The sequence below is a fragment of the Micropterus dolomieu genome, linkage group LG16 (assembly GCF_021292245.1).
Source record: "Micropterus dolomieu isolate WLL.071019.BEF.003 ecotype Adirondacks linkage group LG16, ASM2129224v1, whole genome shotgun sequence".
Lineage (NCBI taxonomy): Eukaryota > Metazoa > Chordata > Actinopteri > Centrarchiformes > Centrarchidae > Micropterus > Micropterus dolomieu.
This window is the reverse complement of record NC_060165.1, coordinates 18,389,956-18,412,730: the sequence shown is the minus strand read 5'-3', so window position 1 is coordinate 18,412,730 and position 22,775 is coordinate 18,389,956. Positions and strand designations below refer to the sequence as shown.

General features: G+C 39.4%; 1 protein-coding gene and 1 long non-coding RNA gene across 2 annotated transcripts in view; one reads left to right on the top strand and one right to left on the bottom strand.

The window, feature by feature from the left end:
• Positions 1–22,775, top strand: part of si:ch73-352p4.8 (cystine/glutamate transporter) — a 30,991-nt gene that overhangs the window by 5,371 nt on the left and 2,845 nt on the right. The window lies entirely within an intron of this gene.
• Positions 16,279–20,511, bottom strand: LOC123984706. Its single transcript, XR_006828503.1, has 2 exons — positions 17,487–20,511; positions 16,279–17,242 (listed from the first exon to the last, which is right to left on the bottom strand). It is a non-coding gene; the product is annotated as an uncharacterized LOC123984706 (long non-coding RNA).

The following is a 22,775-nucleotide window of genomic DNA, read 5'->3' as shown; positions in this document are numbered from 1 at the left end:
CCAACAGGACTTGGCACCTGCACACAGTGCCAAAGCTACCAGTACCTGGTTTAAGGACCATGGTATCCCTGTTCTTAATTGGCCAGCAAACTCGCCTGACCGTAACCCTATAGAAAATCTATGGGGTATTGTGAAGAGGAAGATGCGATACGCCAGACCCAACAATGCAGAAGAGCTGAAGGCCACTATCAGAGTAACCTGGGCTCTCATAACACCTGAGCAGTGCCACAGACTAATTGACTCCATGCCACGCCACATTGCTGCAGTAATTCAGGCAAAAGGAGCCCCAACTAAGTATTGAGTGCTGTACATGCTCATAATTTTCATGTTCATACTTTTCAGTTGGCCAACATTTCTAAAAATCTTTTTTTTGTATTGGTCTTCAGTAATATTAAAATTTTTGGAGATACTGAATATGGGATTTTCATTAGTTGTCAGTTTTAATCATCACAATTAAATGAAATAAACATTTGAAATATATCAGTCTGTGTGGAATGAATGAATATAATATCCAAGTTTCACTTTTTGAATGGAATTACTGAAATAAATCAACTTTTTGATGATATTCTAATTATATTTCCAGGTTGTGTCTGCATTTTGTCCCAACTTGCTGTGACCTTGGAAAGTCTTAGTCAAAGTACCAGATTGTTTCTTTGATTGCAAACATCTGTGTAGTGGTGTCACTAACAGCCAACGTATATCTGTGTGCAAATTTGTCATCAAATTTTGAGGCGTAATTATTAAAAACCTTATTAAGTTTAAGATTCACCTTTAGCTTAAATAGTATGGAATAATTTAGAGATTGATACAACTGAGAAAATGTGTAAAGTTTTTAAAGTAGTTAGATGATGCAAACTAGACTGTCAAATCTATTTGGTTAGAGTTGAATGCTTGCTGTAGGTATTGAGCTGAGAATTTATTTTTCCATTCATTCAGCCCAAAATGACCTGGTTGTTTGAGGAATGAAAGGAATTTTAAACAAATAACCAGTGGAGGTACACCTAATGACATATTGATTGAGCAATATCTGATATCTGCTACAATTGAGGCAGTTATTTAACGTGAGAAAATCACATGCTAATCATTTTCTATAAATAACAATTTGCCACAATGTTTTGTCCTCTCAGGAGATTCTATCTCCCCATTTAATCATCTTAAATGTTGTTTTTAACAGACCACCCCCTCCTCCTTCTGCTGCTGTCTTTTTCTCCACTTGCTTATGTTATCTTGTCTCAAAAGCACAGGGTAGTGATCAACACCAAGACATTGAAGCCAACTGTAAGAGCCAATGGCCTCTGCAGAGAGAAGGAAGTGAAATTTATCCTCTTGCCACCCACTCCTCCAATTAAAAGGCAAATGTTGGCATGTCATCCCATTTGTTCCAAGATTCATGAAGGTTTCGGTGCAATTAGTTTGAACACGATGCTGGGAAATAGTGGTTGGAGAAGTGATGGTGGAGCTAAATGGTTGTAGTTAAAAATATGACATGTGTAAGTCAGAGTGTGAGTAGGGAGGGCTATGTGGTGTTTATACGGTCTAATCAGCATATCATAAGTCTTGCAGGTAGGAAAGAAGGCTGATCACGTATTGGCTTTAATAGCCCACTTACCATAATAACACTTGGTAATATACCATGTTCTCCACCGGAGTCAGAAATCTGCACAATATTAACACGTTAAATGTCACATGTTCACATTATGCTTTCTAATGAAGTTCAACAGTATAAATAAAGGTGAATTTGTTATTAAATTAACCTTCAAACACTAATTCGAGTGTGCATTAGCTTCCCAAAGATCCCCAGGAATAAAGTCTGGACATAAAAAATGTGCTAAATAAAATCCGGGGGAAAAAAAATGCCTGCTGTTCAGTTTTTCCTACCACTTGTAAAGATAATAGCCAGATGGCGGGACCACGAGGACTTAATGTGAAGTTATTTTAGAAATGAATAATCTTAAAGGAGAAGGATGGTTGGGAAAATGGTGTCTCATCCCTTCTGTCAGTGTCAGTCTCAGTAGAAGCGTTCCACCAAAGTCAGTAAAAGTTAAAACACGGAGATGAAGGCCTGTTGAGAGGACAAAGAGAGAACACAGTGAGAAAGTCATTCACAAGTGTTCTTTAAATAAAGGTCAGCTGCACTGCTGCTTGGGCCATTATGAGTTGGAGCAATAATACAACTTCTGTCCTTCCCAATTAGTTTCTGTAGTGCATCTGAAGATATCAATACAGGAAATGTGACTGCGGATCTTCTGTCACCATCCCTAAGAAGTTTAATCTGTTGAAAGCTTCTCAAATATCTCATCAGTCATAAAGACAACCTTCTGATCATCAATCTCAAAGGCTTGATTAAATGAAATGGAAAACTGACACATCATTTCTGGTTTTCTGTCTTATTTTATTAGTCGGGTCTGATGATCCCCAGCCACGGATATCCTTTGAGACTGAATTAGTTGTTATGTCCAAACCAATAAATGGACAAATGCTTCTTCAATTGTTCATGGCAGCAGGTAAAAAAATCCTCACTTTTCTACATCAAGCCATCATCATTCTAAAGCGACACAATTTCCCAAGTGATATATGAACCTTCATCAACCCATGTGACCACCAAGTCAGGTGTCCTTAATCTAGGCAATCACTGGAATAAACAGCAGTGTCCCAGTTCCACACTACACAGCTTTCTGAGATGGTTTTGAGTATGTTGTGTTTACACTTGAAAAGTGACAAAATTACATATAACCAAAAACTCAGCATGCATTCTAAAATGATTAATGTCTGAGTTTGGTTTTGCTAAGTCCCCCACAATGTAAATGACAAAGTACACTGTAAAGCATGAAGACAAATTGAGACAACTCTTTGCATTCTGCCATGAAAAAAGTATTACATCTTTGGGAAAACCAAAAATTGCACATTATATTGAGATTAATCATTTCCTGTCTGTACAAAATGGTAAAAGCATTGATTTCTTGTGTAATGACTACAAGAAAAGTCAAATATGACAGTTAGTTAATTGTTCATACTGTATACAATTAGTATGGAAATAGAAGACAGCAATACAATACATATAATCACACTGGAGCCAATAACACCTGAACTATTACATCAGGCCGAAAACTGTTAGTCAAGAGTCATCACAGAAAAGGTGTAAAGATTAAATATTCATTCAACCCATTTGGAGCAATGCCGTTCAACACATAAATCCATACCCTCAAGTTTCAGCAATCATACTTTCAACATCAAGAATTGGTGTTCACTTGACAGCAGTCCGAGACCACCCCTTTGAGGCAGACCATAGAGCAGTTTTTTGGTCCGCAACAGAGTTTGAGTCCGGCGTTCACACCAACCCAAACAAACCGCACAAAGGAGGTAAACGCTGCAGGGTTCTGTTCATCCGGACTAAACAAGGTTGGTGTGAATCCGCCCTTACTCAGCATTACTGGAGTGTTGTGCGATACGTGAGTTAACATCACATCTCTTTATGTTTCTGTATTCTTTCAAACAAACATTTCCTTGAAGTCTTTCCTACATAATACATTGCAAGTACAAAGACAAACATGCACGGCAAGCCATTTTAATTGAAGCCATTTAATTCTTAAAACTTAATAGTCGCCATTTAAAAGCTACTAGAACGTATTTATTAGTTATTAGTAAATATTCCAGTAGTTACTAGTAACTGTTCCCTTTTTACTAGTAACAATTGATTAGATACTAGTACTTAATTTTTAGTTACCATGTGGCTCACACTAGTCCAACTCACAACTTAATAGATACTTATACATATATTCATTAGTTACTAGTAACTAATGAATATATGATGTAGCACACCTACTTTACTTTTAATAAAAATATTAATATTTCAGAAATATTAATTCATAAATCCTCGTTTTCCGGGGGACCACCTAAAGATGTACTGTCCGCCCACGGCTTTAGGAACGTATAGCTTAATAATTATACAATCATTTCCTAGTGATCAGTTAGTAGTAATTGTTTAATTATCTTAAATCAATCAAGATAATTCAGTCTCATCGAAGGCGTAAATCCTCCATTACAGTGACCCGGAGTCAAACAATACACACACACAGTTCCTGTGATTACGGTGAAATTTATTAACTAACCACAGAATGCTGTTGGTTCGTTACTGCTTGTTGTTTTTCCACTGTCGTTTCGTGTGTTCTTGGTTGAGGCGGCTTAACGCGCCATCTGCCGGTCGCTTTCTATGCCAGGGAATTGCTCCGGAGGTCTGCCGCTTCGGCTGGTAACTTAGTTGGAGAAACTTACAGTGATGGCTGTTAACCTTGGCTCGGTTCGTGGGTTTTTATGTCCTTTGGGCTGCTGATGGTGTAACTAACCCACGTGGCTGGCCTCCCAGGCTTCGTTGTCGTGGGGAGGAGTGAGGTTAGTTGATTTGACGGAAATAAAGCTTAAAAAGAAACTTGGTTGTTTCTGAATTAAAATTGCGTGACTTAAAACGGTCTGATAACTTTACAAACAAATAAAAGAAAAGATTTACTTCCACGAAGGTTCTCCAGGCCTCGCGGATGTAGGCTGATGAAGTTACTTGTGAGACAAAGAAATACATGCCGGGCCGGTCTTCTTAGGATGTTGCTTGGAGACAGGAGTTGAGGAGAGGCCGTCTTAACTTTAATGTCTATTGTAAAATCTATTTGCGCATATTTTAATCAAATACTTTCCCACAATGAAACCTTAAATGTCATAAACAGATATACTGTTCTTAGTTCAAGCATTTGACAAAAGGAGGGAAAATAATAAACCGTCGTAACGATTAGTATGGTTCGGTTAAACACATTTTTCAAGTTTACAGCAGATGAAGAAACTTAACTAAACATTTCCTGGATAATATTGGCAGTTCTTACTTAGAGAATATAAGCAAGTTACATGAACATGGCATCATATTATACACAATAAAGTACAGAATGATACATTAAACCGCGGGAGACGCATTACATGTAATACTTTTTGTCCTCTGGGGGGAGCTCTGGTCCCATCAGAGGAGACTGAGATAACATGGATTATTTCTTTAAAACAATCATTTGCTCAGGAGCTGGGGAAATTAATTATTTAACACATGATATTTCTGTTACATGTTCTTTAACAAGAAAATATATAAAAAGGTGTTGAAGCATGAATTAAAAGAATATCAGTGAGTATTGAGGAAGATTAAAACACTGCATATTGACTTTCTTTATTTTATGGATTCTTCTTATGAACAATAACAACATGGTAATATAACTACTCAAATGGAGTGGAGAGACCTGCTAAGTAACTTAACAAAGATTATTTAATTAAAGCAAGGCAACAGCCCTCCCCCCCCCGTTTTTCTCAGGGAGAGACAAAGAGAATTTGGAATCTCCAAATTGTTTAATATAAAATGATCAAATCCACACTGGCTGGTCCACTACAATGACATCTGAACTGCAGAGCCCCAAAGCCCCATGGATTACAATGAAAAAAATGTGCAAATAGTTACTAGTAACTATTCAAATAGATACTACTATCTAATCAACTGTTACTAGTAAAATGGGAATAGCTACTAGTAACTAATAAATAAGTAGCTTTTAAAAAGGGAATAGTATGTTTTATGGAATAAATGTTAAAACAGCTTGCCATACACATGTGCATCAGACATTATTACAGGTATTTTTGCTTGACACACTTTTTCGCCTTGAGTGCAGTGTTTGATTGCATTTTTCAACCAAAGTAGTTTAACAGCTTTTGTTAGAGACATATGAAATGTATTTAATCTTTCCAGTTTTGTGTGAAGAATATTGCTGAGACTGTACCTGCACTGGTACAGCTGGAGAATATTTAAAGATAAGTGAACAAACAAATTCTCAGAAATCCATTTCCATTTTGCATATCATCCATTAAAAAGTGATTAGCAGTTTTGCATGCCACCAGCCCTTCACTAATAACACTCCCCGGTGACGATAATAAGAGCACAACACTGCAAAACAATGTGATTAAAAATGTCAATTCTTTTAAAATGTAACTGCACGCATTGTGGTGCTGAACTAAAACAATTGTGAAATCCTACCACCCACAGCCAAAACCAACACATTTATTCAACTGGCATCACACTAAACCTCCATGAGTCTCCATGTGAAGCAAACGTTCTATGAAACAGCTGACTTGACTTTAGTTGCCAAGCAAAACATTTAATTTCTACCCTGCAGACAACCTCTTTGAATCCGTCGCTTACAACAAAAGAAGCTGTGCATATCCAACTGTAGTAATTTTTCTATTGTTCCTTAACGTGCATTAGAGTACAAGGCTGCGATAAAGGCAAACACTGAGCAAGGATTCAGCATTGATATTCATAAAGTGTGCAGTAAACGACTAAGGTACTGAAAAGGTTAATAGAGTGCACATAATCTATTCTTCTCAAAAGATTGGAATTGAATTACCCCGAAGCCTGGAGGAAAAGCTCAACTCTCACTAAAAGAACAAAAGAAAAAATTAAGGAGTACAGGTATTTGCACTGCTGTCACTTTGCACAAAGACCGCTGGAGCGAGTAAATACTTTACTTCCTCTTTTTAATTTCTACACCTGAAGCCTCTGGAAGCCTTGACATTGTAATTTCAGCCCACTATTTGGTAGCCTGCTACGACACCCATGATACGGCTGTATTGTGGTTCCCTCCATGGCAAGTATAAGAAGACAGATGCAAACAAGCATAATCAGTCACCCTGAGAAGCTTTTGCTGATGGGTCAAACAAGTGCCCTGGCTGCCAGCAGCCATTAGCCACTGCAGCTAGTGCCAGCTCTGACAGCGCATGGGGATGTTTAGGACTCACAGATAATTTAAAAAAAGCCCTATAATTGGCTGCGATCTGTCGGAGAGCTTTGAGTGGAAGTCCCTGGGGCCTCTATATCGATGAATCTTCTTGATTTGAGCTTCAAACCTCACTACCATCTGCCGGCAGTATGGGGTCTATTTTAGAAATCCAATTGTCGTTGCTGGAAGTTGCTTAATCCTCCAGTCCTCTGAATTTAGGAGATTCTGTGTATCTGATTAAAAGTTAAAGGAACATCTCACAGTTTGCTCCTCAGTCTGTCTCTTCAGCCACACATTCTCTTCCCAAAGCCCTCTGCATTACTCTTTCTATCGGTCCTGTCTCTCAGGCCATGTTCTTTCCCTCCCTGCATGTCGAAGTGTCCTTGGGCAAGATACTGAACCCTGAATTGCCCCTGGTGGCTGTTCCACCAGTGTATGAATGTGTGTGAATGGTGAATGCGATGTAGTGTAAAAGCGCTTTGAGTGGTCGAAAAGACTAGAAAGGCAAATACGGAGCACTTACATTGACCTGCCATCGTCGAGCTGTCCACCAGACGCCCTTGGACTTTCCCTACTTTCCCCGACACCTGACTGCCACGCCCATCTACATACCTGGAGCAAGTTCAATCTCAAAACAGTTTGCACATGTTTGCTTGTTCTCTCACATTTGGTGGGTGTGTCAGAGATGCTATCCAATCAGCAGTGACACATATATAAACAGCCATATTAAAAAAGGCAGTGAAGTGCAGTGGGCTTGTGTACACAACATGAAACATCGTTTCGTATTCAGGGCACAAAATGGTTTTTCTACGTTTGTCACGATCCTGGTCTTTTTGTCTGTTCAGCAGTTTTCCTGCTTTATTTTGAAATGGTCTGTGTCGGGTGTTTGTCGTGTGCTTGCTTTGGTTTTGGTCTGCATGTATGTCCTCTGTGTTTTTTGATACCGCTAGTACGGGTGTTCGCTTCGTGCTTGTGCCTATTAGTTTATGGTTTTGTCTGAGTGCTCTGTGTCTGTTTGGTCCTTGTTTCAGCGTCTTGCCCTGTTTCCTGTTTTAGTTTGTAGTTGTCTATGTCTGTTGTCTGTCTAGTTTTGCTTCCTGTTTTGTCTGACTGCCCCAAATGTGTTACACCTGTTTGTACGCCCGCCGTGCTTGTTTGTGTCTGCATTCATACTTCTCAGGTTCTGTCATGTCCTTTCAACCATGTGTGTTACCAGTTCTGAGCGTCTGCCTGTATCGCTGCTAGTTTGTTCTTTGTCAGTGTTTTTGTGGAATAACCATCCCTCCCTGGATTATTGTTTGCTTACTTCTTGGACTCTATGTTTGCTTTTTGGATTTCTGTTTTTTGGACTGTCTTGGGATTCTTTGGATCAACATTTCCACAGTAAGCTGTGTGCTTTATGTTTTGTGTCTCAAAATAAATCATGAAAGACTAGACCTGCTGAGTAAAGTTCTGCTTCTGGGTCTACAACATGTTCTGCCTGAACACTCAGCCTGAATTGTGAACATTTTTTGGGGATGAACGGCCCCACTTCTCTTACCAGCACTGCAGTTACCTGGCTTACTCTGCCCCCTCCTCACCTACAACTCATTCCCTCATCAGCCACTCACCATTTATGCCAATTCACTTTTTTTCATTGAGTTCATCCTAGTTACCATGTACCTATCATTCACATAAAGATCCTACGTCACTTGTCGAAGTAAGCTACTTTAGGAGTGTAGATGTCCACAAAGACATAACAACCATCGGTCTACAAAACCACAGTACCCAGACTACCCAGGGTATCTGAGCCTCCCCACAACTGACAGACCTAGTCCAGCAGCAGCATCACCGTTCTTAGCTTGTGGATTACTTTGACATTGTTAAGTTGCAAAACCATATATCAAAGAGTGTAGAAGAGATCTTTCATTAGGAGGAGTCACTGAAGTATGGTATGATCAGATAAATGGGTAAATGGGTGTCCCATAACACGACAGAGTGTGGTGACTGCTCTCCAGATGACGAAGCAGTCTTCCTCCACCATACTTTACTCAGACAGCTCCTGGCCGGCGTAACAGGACCCTGTGCAACTGACACCTTGGCCTCACCACGCAATAACAATGGTAAACTTTATTAACAGAATAACCATGACAAACAACACTCCACTGACCGTTTAATGCCCTGATCAATGCTGTGACGTACAATCTGTCTGAGACTGTAAGGAGGATTCACTGCTATCTTCGACTGTCTGCATAAAACGAATAAAAAACTCTCCCCTATTGCACTGTAAGTGAGAACTGATCAAGATGTTTTCTTTCACCCCCTGGGGCAGGGTTTAAAGCTTTATTTTGGTGAGATAACTCCACTGTGTTGTCTATATGTTGATTTTTCACAAAGAAACCCCAAAGCAGACTTGTGCTTTTTTTGTTAGTGTCCCATTACAAGCGTATGCTACTGAACCACTGTATATAAAGGAGTGTCTCAGTGTCTGAAGGACATTAATGTGCTCACTGCGCTGCTCTTAATGAGGCAGCACTCTGCCACTGAGGCCACAGAAGTCCTTGATGATTAAGCTCCTGAAAGTTCTGTCATGTTGCTGCATGTCCTAGAGTGCTCTCTCTCAGCTACTGAGAGTATCTTGGTTCTATAGCAATTGCTTTGTTTCCTTTTCACACATTGAAAACCACAAACACCAGAAACTCCCATTAAAATAGTATCTGTGTCTATTGATTAAACATAGTGGATAACAGGGTAGAGAGAGCTACAGCGAGAGTCTCCCTCTTATTCAGTCGTCACTGGCTCTTACTAAGACAGAGGAGAGGACGGAGACGTAGGCTACTGTCATTGACTGCCAAGAAAAGATATCATCATAATGCATGGCAGTATGGCACATGCTGACATTAGTCAAAGGGGACGACACAAGTGGAGACATCAGCCCTGTTGTAATGGACTTGGTCTTAGCCTCAAGTACTACCTGTACCATTAGTCACTCAGTTCCCTCTATCACTCTGCCGCAGACAAACAGCGCCTTGAGAAAACAAATGAATCAATAGAAAAAACAAAGAAGATCTTTCAGAGATTTCACAGCACCACAGGCTACAGAGCTACTCGCACTCTATCTGAGTACTCAGAGGGTACGGTGTCCTCATTCATTTTGACTAAGAGAAATGGCTGAGTCCTTCTCAAGTCTTTGTGAAAGGATACAGTCCAGCAAGTTGGCCAGGAAAGTTCACAACCGTTGTAAATTACATTGAGTGGTCACTTTTTAAAAGTTGCATTAGTAGATTTTTGGCCAGTGGAGAGCAGAAGAGCTCTAAAATAAGGAAACAGATCTAATGTAACCGGCCCCGAGGTTGTACTGCACAGTCTGGACTCAAACTTGAGACCTCGGGTGTGGGAAGGAGACATGCCAACGAGGAGGCTAAAACCCATAAGTGCTAGCGCCTATCGCTGCCATAACTCTTAAAGCCACGGGGAGTGGCTCATTAGCTGGCTAATAGTACAAATGTTAGCAAACAATTGTGTACTTATTCATCCAGTAGAAGACCATCCTCTCAGTGAAGTTGTGTTTCTGCCCAGCTGATGAATATAAATCCAATCAAATCCTGGGGCATGGCCAAGGATTGGCCTGGGATCGGCACAGGTGCCATCCCATTATCTTAAAATTATGATAAATTATGGCTATCTGCCCGGTCAGAGGAGGGACCTGGATATACTTGCTTTTTAACAATGCGTAGGCGTAGACAGGCGTTGGCGATGCCAACGGCATTGTTCACATGCTTGCCTGCGTGCTGTGCGTGTACCTCGATGATTAAACCTGAATCCACTAAGGGGCAGACCAGGTCCAGGTCATCCCTCACAGACACTGGATTATCTTCCTCCAACAACCTCCGAATTTACACATTGTAAACAAACCAAACATAGCTACACTCGAGCAGGTTGTGATTTTAGTGAGACATCATAACGATCACTGTAATTGCGGACTAGCTCCAGGAGGCTATTCTAATGTGTGTGTGCGCGCACGGACAAAGAAGTACTAGAGGGTCTAATTTGTGCAGAAAAACAACAGCTTTAAAACCTACACTGTTGGCACCACACACAGTAGATCGACTGATTAGTGTTGTTTACACCAAATTCTCACCCTGCCTTCAACAGAAACCAATATTTGGAAAATGTGACACTTTGCTCCACTCCACAAATAATCCAGTTGTGGTTACAGGAATGTGACTTGGCCACTTTAGCTTGATCTTTTTGTTTTTACCTGACTGTAGTCTGTCATAGCCTGTATCACCTGCACTTAAATGCTTGGTTTTCTGAGATGCCTCCCTGCACACGACTGTTTCTACAGCATGTCTGTCTCCAGTCATCATAATAGTCCTTGAGTCACATGCCCTAGTAGCAACGCTGTGGCCCTGTCTGAAATATTCATAAAAGTAAAACACTGTGTTAAGGGGTGAACAGTTAGCCAAATATCATTATTATTACCTTATATTATGTATTTATGTTAAACCATTTACATGTATCTTCATAACATCTTGAACTGTGTAAGCATATGCCTTTGTCTGTAGTGGCCATTCAATTGTCCATAATGTCATATGGGACCCATTAGGGCACCTGGCTTTACAGAGCAGCTTATAAATAGTTATGTGGACAGAAATTTTTCAAAGTCGCTGAAACAAAACTTCAAAATGTGGCGCAGGAGTGGTGTCTTCAGACAAATTACCCAGACAGTCTCTGAGTGCTCAGTGGCACGCACAACCATGGCTGGCAGCCCCGCTGCATTCAATGTGCTCAGCAGTCATAACAGTAATAATGAATCCGCTTTTACATCCAATTAAAATGTTCCTAATAGCATTGTGGCTGCATCGATTTCTCTGCAAATGGCTGTTCAGCTGAGAACATTTGCGCTGAGGCATCTAGAGGGATTTGGATCGGGCTCATCGCACATTGGCTCCGAGTACAAACAAAGAGGGACTGATAAGTAAATAGCCCGTGAGAGATTTATGCTTATGCATGTGTACAGTATATGAGCATGTCAGAGCACAACTTTTAAATGTCCCTTGTATTGTATGGACTTTGGAGACACTGATAATGATGGAAATTTACAACCCAGTCTACTCTCTATCCTTCTCTCTCTAACTTCTGTTTTCCTGAGTGATAGAGATGTAGAGAAGACGGTTAGGGGGAGAGACTCGCAATCTGAGCTCTCAGAGGGTACGGTGTCCTCATTCATTTTGACAAAGAGAAATGGATAACAGAAGTCCTTCTTAACACTTTGTTAAAGGATGTGGTACAGCAAGTTGGCAAGAAAGGTTCACAATAGCTAGTGTGTTAGAAAACAATTGTGTATTTACACATCCAGCAGAAATGGACCAATTTTATCCTTTACATTTGTAGATGTGCTTTAGGCCAGTCCAATATTCAGTTCTTTTTGCTCCGTTTAGATATCCACCAAGTCCTTACAAAAACTCGGTCAGTCTCTTTATCTCCTTTTATTTAGTTAACGTTACACTGGGTTTAATAGTCTTGGGGAAGTGTTGACTTACAGTAGTTTATAAGCTGTCATTAGTTTTAGATGAATTGCACATTAGGCTACATGGTTGTGCTCTGTAAGTGAAAAACAGGTTACAGTTACACAATTTCTTATAGATATGCAGTGTTCTAAGCTGGTTGGATGGAACGCAGCAGGTGACGCTCATTATAACCACGAGAGACTTGAGACTTGACTTGGACTCTAGCTTAGAGACTTGTGAGCATCTCTGTTAGGGAAACTTTACAATACTACGATGTCTCCACTGGCTGTTACACTAAATCTCAATTTCTCGCAAATGGCCGTTATTTATTCTATTACTTCTCTGTTCCTGGCCTCTTGGACACCTAGAAGGCTCATAATTACAATCCATATTTATTAATGTTAAACAGGACCTAGCTTGGCCGCTCTCCCTTTTGTGATGTCCAATTTGTTTGTTTTGCGTTGAAAGTAACACTCTGTTCCACTAATGATAGCAGAAATTATTTTTTGAAAAATCTAGTTATTTTCCTGCACATTAATTCACTGGGATCTCCAACCTGCAAGTTGCTCTTTAAATAGAATGGTTCGCTTGTTATACTGGCTACCAAAATAAAACAGGAGGAATGTGGTCATCCAGTGTGGTTTGGAGTTGGTTAAACACTAAATATTAAAGATAAAATAAGATTCCATTTCCATATTTCATATGGGGGCGGGGTACTATACAGCTATAAAAGTCTTATTAAAACAAAATACAAAAATGATCTAAATTCAAATTTTCAATCAAAATTAGTCCATCAATTTTCAATTTGTTGGACTCCTTGGATTTAATGGTTGATTTCACAGTTGGCTTATCTCCAGGTCACATGATCGCTGAACTACAACTAGGGAAATAAGTTATAGATTAGTTGAATATTTTTCATAAGCTCAACTAATGCCCAAGACAAGGAGTCAATAACAGATTAAAGAGAGGGAGGGAGTCCATATTAATTATGCTAATAATTTGGATTTGCTACTTCATTAATCACCATTTTAAGCTGGTTGTCTGAAGTCTCTGTAGCAACTGTGTGTAAGAAAAACAGATGAGACACAATGGGAGATTGTGTGCTTGGGAGCGTGCATACATCTGCGTGTGTGCACATATGTGGGCACACCTGCTAATTATTGGATCTGGTAATTATTGTAGAGGCACTCAATTAGGCTCTATTCCTATGTCAATGCGAGGGGACAGTACTGTATGTATTTTAACTGACTCTCAAATTATCTATAGTAATGTTTTCTGCAAACGGCAATATTTTCAATTTAAATAAAAAACAGTGGTTGCATAATTTTTGGTGGATATTTTTTACAATTCCTACAGATTCAGTAGATAACTTCCTGCAGTTTTCTGTAGAAAACAGCAGGTGGGAGCAGAGGTCAAAAGAAGTTATGTGACTCCTCTGACTTCTCATTACACTGATATTTTCTTGTCAGAAGACTGATGCTCATATGCTTGTGACTTATGGAATATTCTTATACATTTTTGGTTGTGTTTTTGGAGTAATGAAATAAAAAGCAGTTTGGGAACCAGTGATCTGCACAGTACATGACCAACAGGAAAGAAACATGATACTAATGATCCTAAGCAGGATTAGTGCCTTTGTGGAAACACAGGAAGCCTGAACACCCTGTGGAAAAGCAATTTAAGAACTAAATGACAATGTATTGCCAATGATTCATTTCACATTTATCATCAGCCTTTCTTCTGCAGACATAAAAATGATTCCCTCGACAAAGACAAAGGAAAATATTGGGTCTTTTATGTTCCAATGTCACTGTCAACCAAGACCGGACCTCAGTTTTCTCTTCTTTCACTTTGAAAGTAATTTAAATGAGCAAAAATAAGATGGTACAGGTTGGGAGGTGGGAGCAGGAAGATGAGGCTGTCAAAACATGGCCAAGTCATTTTATCTTGATGTTTTCCCACACTGCAATAATTGATTTGTCTGTGTTCCCAGGCGTGAGTATACAAACATGGCAAGTGGCCTAGAGAGGCATGTGTCTGTCTGATTAACAAAGCAATGCAGCATTCACCAAGTACTTCAGACCTTTCTGCAGCTTCCCTCTGGGTGTGTTCATTTGACAGGACATGATGCAACTTTTCAACACATACGACATGCTTACATTGATTTCTCGCACTTGCTTCTAGCCTAAGGACTCTTTGGTAGGTCCATCATTAGTAATCCACATCATGTGGACAAGCAGTGCTCATATTTTAAATTCTAGTTGAGATGTCGAGGTTTCCAAAGATTCCAAATGTGTCAGGTTAAATTACAGGGAAATGTGTATGACGTGACTCACAAGAAATCTAGAAGTTTCCATTTTGATGCAGTGTGGTAACCATAAAATGTTTATTTTGGGTTTTAAAGTTTTGAAAAACGTAAATACTTAATATGTATGTGTGTGTGATTATGTGAAACACACATAAATTAGTAGCAAATAAATAAGGTCTTCCAGTTACAGCACAGGAGTGTTGGTAGTAACAGAGCCGGAACAATGTCTCAGTGAGAAGCCACAGCCGGAATGCTGCCACACAGCTGCATGTTAAAAATCCCTGGTTCCTGCAGGTATCTGTCTGGGAGAAACAGAACCTGGAAAATCCCTGGATCTCAATTCCTGGCATTCAACCCTTCATCCCATTTCCAAGGGATACGATAAAGGGATTCTTGATCTAGTCAGACAGGGCGTTGGAGGTATGTCAGACAAAAAAAGTTGGGAACCACTTTGTAGGTTTTTGAGCATTAACCCATTGCCGTCCCAAACACATTTTCATCAGTAGCCTCCTTGATGAAAGCCAATTTGGAGTGGTGAATTTTATTGCAGTAAACAAAGACAATTTCTGTTCATCTGCTGTGGAATCATACTTAAAAGATTTGTTTTCTGTTGTCAACCTCAACCTGTTTCAAATGTGAGCAGTGTGGAGTAAAGCATAAAATATTTATGTAGACACACCTGAAAACCACTTGAAGGAACATACAACACTGGTGGAAAAAAAAATCTCTCTTCTGCCATGCCTGCGAGAGTGGTCAGTGCTCCGCACTATTCCCATAGAGGTGGTAGGAATTGGGCTGATTGTGAAGTAGTTCAAAAGTCATCAGGCTGGGTGACTGTTTGCACGCTTGATTTATTTTCACCTGGATGGTCCATATGGTGAACTACAAGGCCACATCATAATTAACTTATAACATCCAGTCCATCTCTTGGTTGAGAAAAGGATTTTGACCTGGCATTGCTTTCAACAATCGCTTTTGACAATGCATGTCTGTCCACAGTGGTTCCACCACTGTTATGAGACGTGGGTTGATTTTGCAGTGGTGACACAAAATGAAGTGATGAAAGTGACTATGACAATACTTATGGTATGACTGCTCTAGTTTTCTGTGGATAGTAGTGTATATTCTGTATTAGTACTGAATGTCCCATTATAATATGGAGCTAATTTGAATCCAGACAAAGTTAGTGGGAGTCAAATTCAGTCTATGATTCATAATGGAACAGCTTGAGGCGGTAGATTGGTATGACAACAAAGATTAGAATCTGCAGGTTTTTTTTCTTCTTTTTTTAACATTTGCAACACACCTGAGTTGCTTAAGTTCACAAATACTGATTAGATTGCCGAAGGCTATATGAGAATGCCAAAGGTAAAATTTGTTAAACAGCATTATGTCCCTTTTACTAAAAATGTACCCGTTATTCATCTGATTCCATGGTACTGAAAAACAGTGGAATGAGTGGCAGTTAATGTCTTCTTACAATAAAAGGAACATTAATGCAAGGTAGTAAGCCAACTAAGCCTTTTAATTCCAGTGTCAGCTGTCAAATAACTGCTATATATTTTTCAAAAGGATGTATTATTTCAAAAACTTGTGTAGTTCACAGTTTACCACCAGGCAACATTATGGGTGTTTTCACGCCTAACTGTTTAGCTAGTTTTCAAAGAAATTAAGTTCAGTTAACAGATATTTTTATAGATATTTTTTATTTGTTTTTACAGACTTTTTGTCACAACAAAGTCAGCAAGAGCATCTTTTTTTGTCCATTACATTGTAGTAATCAATTTGAAAGCAACCAAGAGAGACCAGCGACCATTTCATAGAGTAAAAGCAGAGGCAATTTTTGACATGCAGCAAAACAGGCAGGGCTTCTAACCGAATCCAAGGCAAGGGAAACACTAGCAGCCCCCACCATCCAGTTTCAACTCTAACCCCCATTTACCCATCATTCAGAGCCCCCAGAGCCCATCAATTACAAAACACAAAGAGAAGCTGCAAAAAAATGGGAATTTTTGCTCTGAAATCTCACTCCAGGGATCACAAAATGAACACATTTCTAAAATTCCTTATTCTATTATTTGCTGTTAACGTTACTTCAAAAAGGGATTCAGTAACAGGTTTTTTAAATTGCAACATTCAAGTCTTTCTAGTTAGCCAGCATGGTGATTGGTCAAAGAACACAGAATATCTTTTATGCATTTCCAACGTAAAATTTGTCAAAAACACCATTTGATATGTAAGTGATATGCCAAGTAGAAAAGGAAAATCAACATTTCCTAAATTTCAAGATTGGAGGGACAGTTTGGTTTATTAAAAAACAAAATCAAGATAGAGGAAGAGGCCACACATAATGAAAGGTCAATATAAAGAAACTTTACAAGCTTTCTCTTTCAATCTACCTAGTAAAGTACAGTGAAATTACTGTTGATGAGATTAAGCCCTGACCATACAATACTTGTACTGAAGGTGTAAAAAATGTTAACACACTATTGATCCATTACCATTTGAATTCTTTACAGTTTTAAGAGAGAACCGCAAATGAGAGATGTGTATTTATGTGCTAAGCTTTGCATTTACATTATTAGAGTGATTTCTAGTTTGAGCAGTGTTCTAGGATCCAGGTGCGAGAGCGCTCCCCCAGTGTTTGGTCCCTAAGGGAGACATAATTGACAAGTCCTTCTGTTAAATGGCTACAGAGGCCAAAGAAGAGAAAAACCTATCCCAAAAACTTGAGGAAAAGAAAATAAACAAGGTAAAGGAAAATCACCAGACAGACAAAATGACCCTCAAACAAACAGACAAAAGCAGTGATACGACAGGTTGATTGGGGTAAAAGGGGCAAGTCCATCTTCTGTCAGGGGACCACTGCATCCATCTGTCTGTCCGTTCACCCACCTGTCCAGCCACCTCCCACACTGTGGTGTCTCACTTGAGCAGAGCCTTTATGGCATCACTCTCGGCAGCTTCAAAGGCACTAATGCCGTCCGGTCCTTTTCGGTCTTTGTCAGCTCCCTGTGGAAGAGAGGGGACATGAATATTAAATATGCTAAGTAGGTGCATCAAGTCTTCCTCACAGTATGATGCCAACTCCACTTCACTGAGTCATGGGTTAAGGTGAGCAGTGAGACCGCAATCTAGAGCCCGTTTTCAAATAGTGTCCTATGTCCGTTTGCATCCAAACAGAGCCAAGTACACATGCAGAGGTGAAGAAAGAAAACTCCAGAGAGCGAGATTCATATGGTCATTGGCACACTCCCTCTATTTTATAATCTGGCTCTGTTGTAACTCGCCGGGAAGTTGAAGTACATTTAACAGTTTTTAAATTCACTAAGCATTACAAGAAATGTCCACAACTCATCCTAATCCTGGAGGGCCGGCTGCTCGCTTCGCCACCTAAAGCAGATGTATGGTCGGCATCGAAGACAATAGGGATAAGGTAAGCAAGGTTTGGGTTTAGTATTAATATGTATGCAATAAATAGTACATAAGCTTACATAATGCATTGTTATGTAGTTCATTCCATAATATATCTAAATATTGATGGTATTTTTTTTAACATTCAATGGCTTTAACAAACACCATTTTCCATAAGTCTTAGACAGCAGAGGTTACAGCTCTAAAGTTGGAAAAATGACATTAGAAAGGAGTAATGGTGAACATTATGAATGGAAACAAACCAAATTACAATGACCCAAGTACCCCCACTGATACATTTATGGGAGTAGATTTTTGTATGCTAATAAATGAATCATTTAACTGTGTTAAAGTTGCAAAATTTTTACTTCTGAATAGGAAGTGGCTAGTGGTCATTATATTTATGGTAGACATTAGAAGTAGGGTTGGGCCGATAGATGATGCCATCGCCCATAGCTGAGCAGTCAGAGCGATTGTAAAACAAACAAAAAAAAAAATCCTAATTTTTCCACATTAAACCAGCATGTTTTAATGAACAGGAACATTATTATTATTATTATTATTATTCTTCTACATTTTAAATATGCTAAGCACCTTCCTCGGAATTCTCTTCTCCCCATACTCAGACACAGACACATAAGAGGCCTACACCTCAGGTAAACACACCAGCTTGCCCCGCGTCTCTCTAACCCTAATAAGAAGACATTTTTACAGAAAGAAACCCCTAATGAGAGACTGAGTTAAGTTAAAGTAGTTTGTGGAACAGAGGCCAGCCTGGAGTTCACTGTAGGGCTGCATTGGGGTGGTCACCCCTTGCCAATAAAGCTTCCTATAAATGTCTTGCCTAGGTCCATAGAACCTTAGTGAGCAGCTATCCTGGTATGTTACCAAAACATTAATGGTGAAACTTCTGTCACTTTTATTTTCCTCTAACTTAGTCACTAAGCACTTGTCTGGCAGCCTGTCTTTATCCAGACAGCACATGCAAAACAAAGTCACAGACACCGAGGCATAAATCCATTTGAGCTCTGAGGGATAACAGAATGGATGTGGAAGGGATGGGAGTGGACGCAATCATCTGGATTACTAAGGACAAAAACAAACCTAAAAAATAGAGAGTGAAACAGGAAATGTGTTGAATACACATGTAGTGACAACAGACTTAATGGGCAACAGAGGAGTGGAGGGGCATGTAGTGGAGAGACGTCTCTTTGTTTGGCCTGCCAACTTCAGCCTCTTAGCAGAGGGCTTACAGGGCCACGGCAGAGAGAATACTGTTGCGTGGAGAAGCAAGCATCAAAGACAATGTGGCCCAGTTCAAGTGCCCGGCAGTGTGAGGATGGCTGTCTGGGTGCAAATTCCATGCCATAGGAGCAACAGAGCACGTCCCAAGCAAGAGAGATTTACCAGGGCTGAGCGAGTACCCTGTCAGATCTGCATCTCTAATTGGTAAAGAGACAAAAGACAAAGTGGGTTGTGTCAACTCATAACATGCTTCACATTGTTAGGAAGTGTGCACTCCAGTTAAGTTACAGCCCTCTGTTTGTATACATTTGGTGACTGGTGATCAAAGTCCCTTAGTGGTAGTTTATTTCGCAACCAAACAGTGGTAGATATTTATATAAATAAATAAATATCCCCTTAACGCCGATTGTTGCAAATTCGCCTCACACCTCTTCTTTTCAGACTGCAGCTGAGATAGTGTATGTAATTCCCCAATGCCTGTTTGTTTATATCTATGTATGATAAATGAAATGTCTAACATTTTGAGAAATCGGTTTATTAGCTTTCTTGCCAAGAGTTACATGATACCACTCTCATGTAGTAGTATCAAGTATTTGTAGTTCCACTTAACTTTTCCAATAGCGGCTGTGTTATTCATATCAGGTACCCGGTTACCAACCATACTTACTACTACTTTCCACTCTAGTGAGTTCAGGGGGTGAAGGGGAGGATAGGAAGAAGCCCCCCCCACAACAACATTACACCTTGACCCTAGCCCTTTCACCAACAATGCTGGGAACCAAACCAGGTGTCTTATCTGTCAAACACAATTATATGCCTTGTGTATACCACCATATTTGGAGGTGGAACAATCTCATTATGAACATTTCCTTCTAGTCACATACCTATAGTGCCCTAAACAATATTCTACTGGGCCTGCCACAGACTAATTCCCTATGGGTATTTGTGGTAGTTACAATGAATAGCTCTATACTCCGCCAATGGCCATCAATGACATACTCCCTACAACACTTACATTAATGAGCTTTCCCAAATTTTAAAAACACTCCGGCTAACCGTGACAACTAAATTAGGGATGGTTCAGTGAATGGTATGGATCCCAATTTTTTTTGGAACAGCAATGCTCAATGTAGTCTATATTTAGAGGTAAGAAAATGTTCTATATTCACAAACTATCTCCTGCATGTCTACCCTACTTTTTTTGTCCACGAGCAACTCATCAGCAAGAGCAATTCATCATATGATCTCTCTCTCTCTCCAAATTAGCTTTATTGGCATGAATGTAACAACATTGCCAAAGCATCATTCATATATATATATATATATATATATATATATATATATATATATATATATATATATATATACACACACACACACACACACCCCCACCCCATAAGAATCAGCCCCATACATTTCATTAAACAAGTAATTAAAGCGTAAAGTAATCAAAGAGTAATCTCTCTTTCTCTCTCTCTGTGTGTGTTTAGAATGTATGAAACTGCCTCTATCCTTGACAAAGGTTGTCTGACTTAACTTGTCACTGGCTATCTAACTTAAGGAAGAGGAAATTCTTCAGTTAGGATTGTTCTGCAATAGCTAAATTCCTATCCTAAGATAGGATTTTTTCCCCCTAAATGTAATTAGGAAATATCAAAAATCCTAAATGTCATCTTAAACTGAGATAAGATTGGATTTCAGACTTAGGAATGTTATGTAATGAGGCCCCTGGGCTGCAATTAAGACAAGGAAAAGCAGCATATATTCATACTTTAGAAGCTGGAACCATACAATTCCTTGCAGTTTCGTATAAAAAATTACGTAAATGATTAACCAATTGCTGATTCATTTTCTGATGATTCACTAATGATTTTAACTCACTCATGGCACACATGTAAAATCAGCTAGTCTTCTAGCCATGATGGAGTAGGTATCGACACATCATCTTTTACAGTATTCAATTCATGAAAGTAGGTTTTTTTTAATCCCTGTGCAAACGAAATAAATTGTGGATATGGCTTTTGTGTGAAAAGGAGCACAAAATGTCTTTTATACTGTCTAGGTCTGAAATCTTATTTAACTCATCATTAGTAACCCTTTTCCAGGTAGGGTAGAATATCCTGAATAGACACTGTACGGAAGAGACCTAGGCAAAAAAAACAACAACATTTATTTAATTTTTTATTCCACTAGTTTTTGTGTTTACCAGTGTGTACTTACTTTAAAATGAAATGTCTAACATTGTGAGAAATCGGTTTATTAGCTTTCTTGACAAGAGTTACACGATACCACTCTCATGTAAAGTATTTGTAGTTCCACTTAACTTTTCCAATAGCGGCTGTGTTATTCATATCAGGTACCCGGTTACCAACCATACTTACTACTTTCCACTCTAGTGAGTTCAGGGTTTGAAGGGGAGGATAGGAAGAAGCCCCCCCCCCTCACTTGCTTGCTTCTCCAGCTCTGGGGAAGTCATTATCAGCTGGTTCAAGACCATACCTAGTAACTGACTCTACAGGTCTAATTTAGATGGCAAGAAACAACATTACACCTTGACCCTAGCCCTTTCACCAACAATGCTGGGAACCAAACCAGGTATCTTATCTGTCAAACACAATTATATGCCTTGTGTATACCACCATATTTGGAGGTGGAACAATTACAGTATTCAATTCATAAAAGTAGGTTTTTTTAATCCCTGTGCAAACGAAATAAAATGTGGATATGGCTTTTGTGTGAAAAGGAGCACAAAATGTCTTTTATACTGTCTAGGTCTGAAATCTTATTTAACTCATCATTAGTAACCCTTTTCCAGGTAGGGTAGAATATCCTGAATAGACACTGTACGGAAGAGACCTAGGCAAAAAAAACAACAACATTTATTTAATTTTTTATTCCACTAGTTTTTGTGTTTACCAGTGTGTACTTACTTTAAAATGAAATGTCTAACATTGTGAGAAATCGGTTTATTAGCTTTCTTGACAAGAGTTACACGATACCACTCTCATGTAAAGTATTTGTAGTTCCACTTAACTTTTCCAATAGCGGCTGTGTTATTCATATCAGGTACCCGGTTACCAACCATACTTACTACTTTCCACTCTAGTGAGTTCAGGGTTTGAAGGGGAGGATAGGAAGAAGCCCCCCCCCCTCACTTGCTTGCTTCTCCAGCTCTGGGGAAGTCATTATCAGCTGGTTCAAGACCATACCTAGTAACTGACTCTACAGGTCTAATTTAGATGGCAAGAAACAACATTACACCTTGACCCTAGCCCTTTCACCAACAATGCTGGGAACCAAACCAGGTATCTTATCTGTCAAACACAATTATATGCCTTGTGTATACCACCATATTTGGAGGTGGAACAATTACAGTATTCAATTCATAAAAGTAGGTTTTTTTAATCCCTGTGCAAACGAAATAAAATGTGGATATGGCTTTTGTGTGAAAAGGAGCACAAAATGTCTTTTATACTGTCTAGGTCTGAAATCTTATTTAACTCATCATTAGTAACCCTTTTCCAG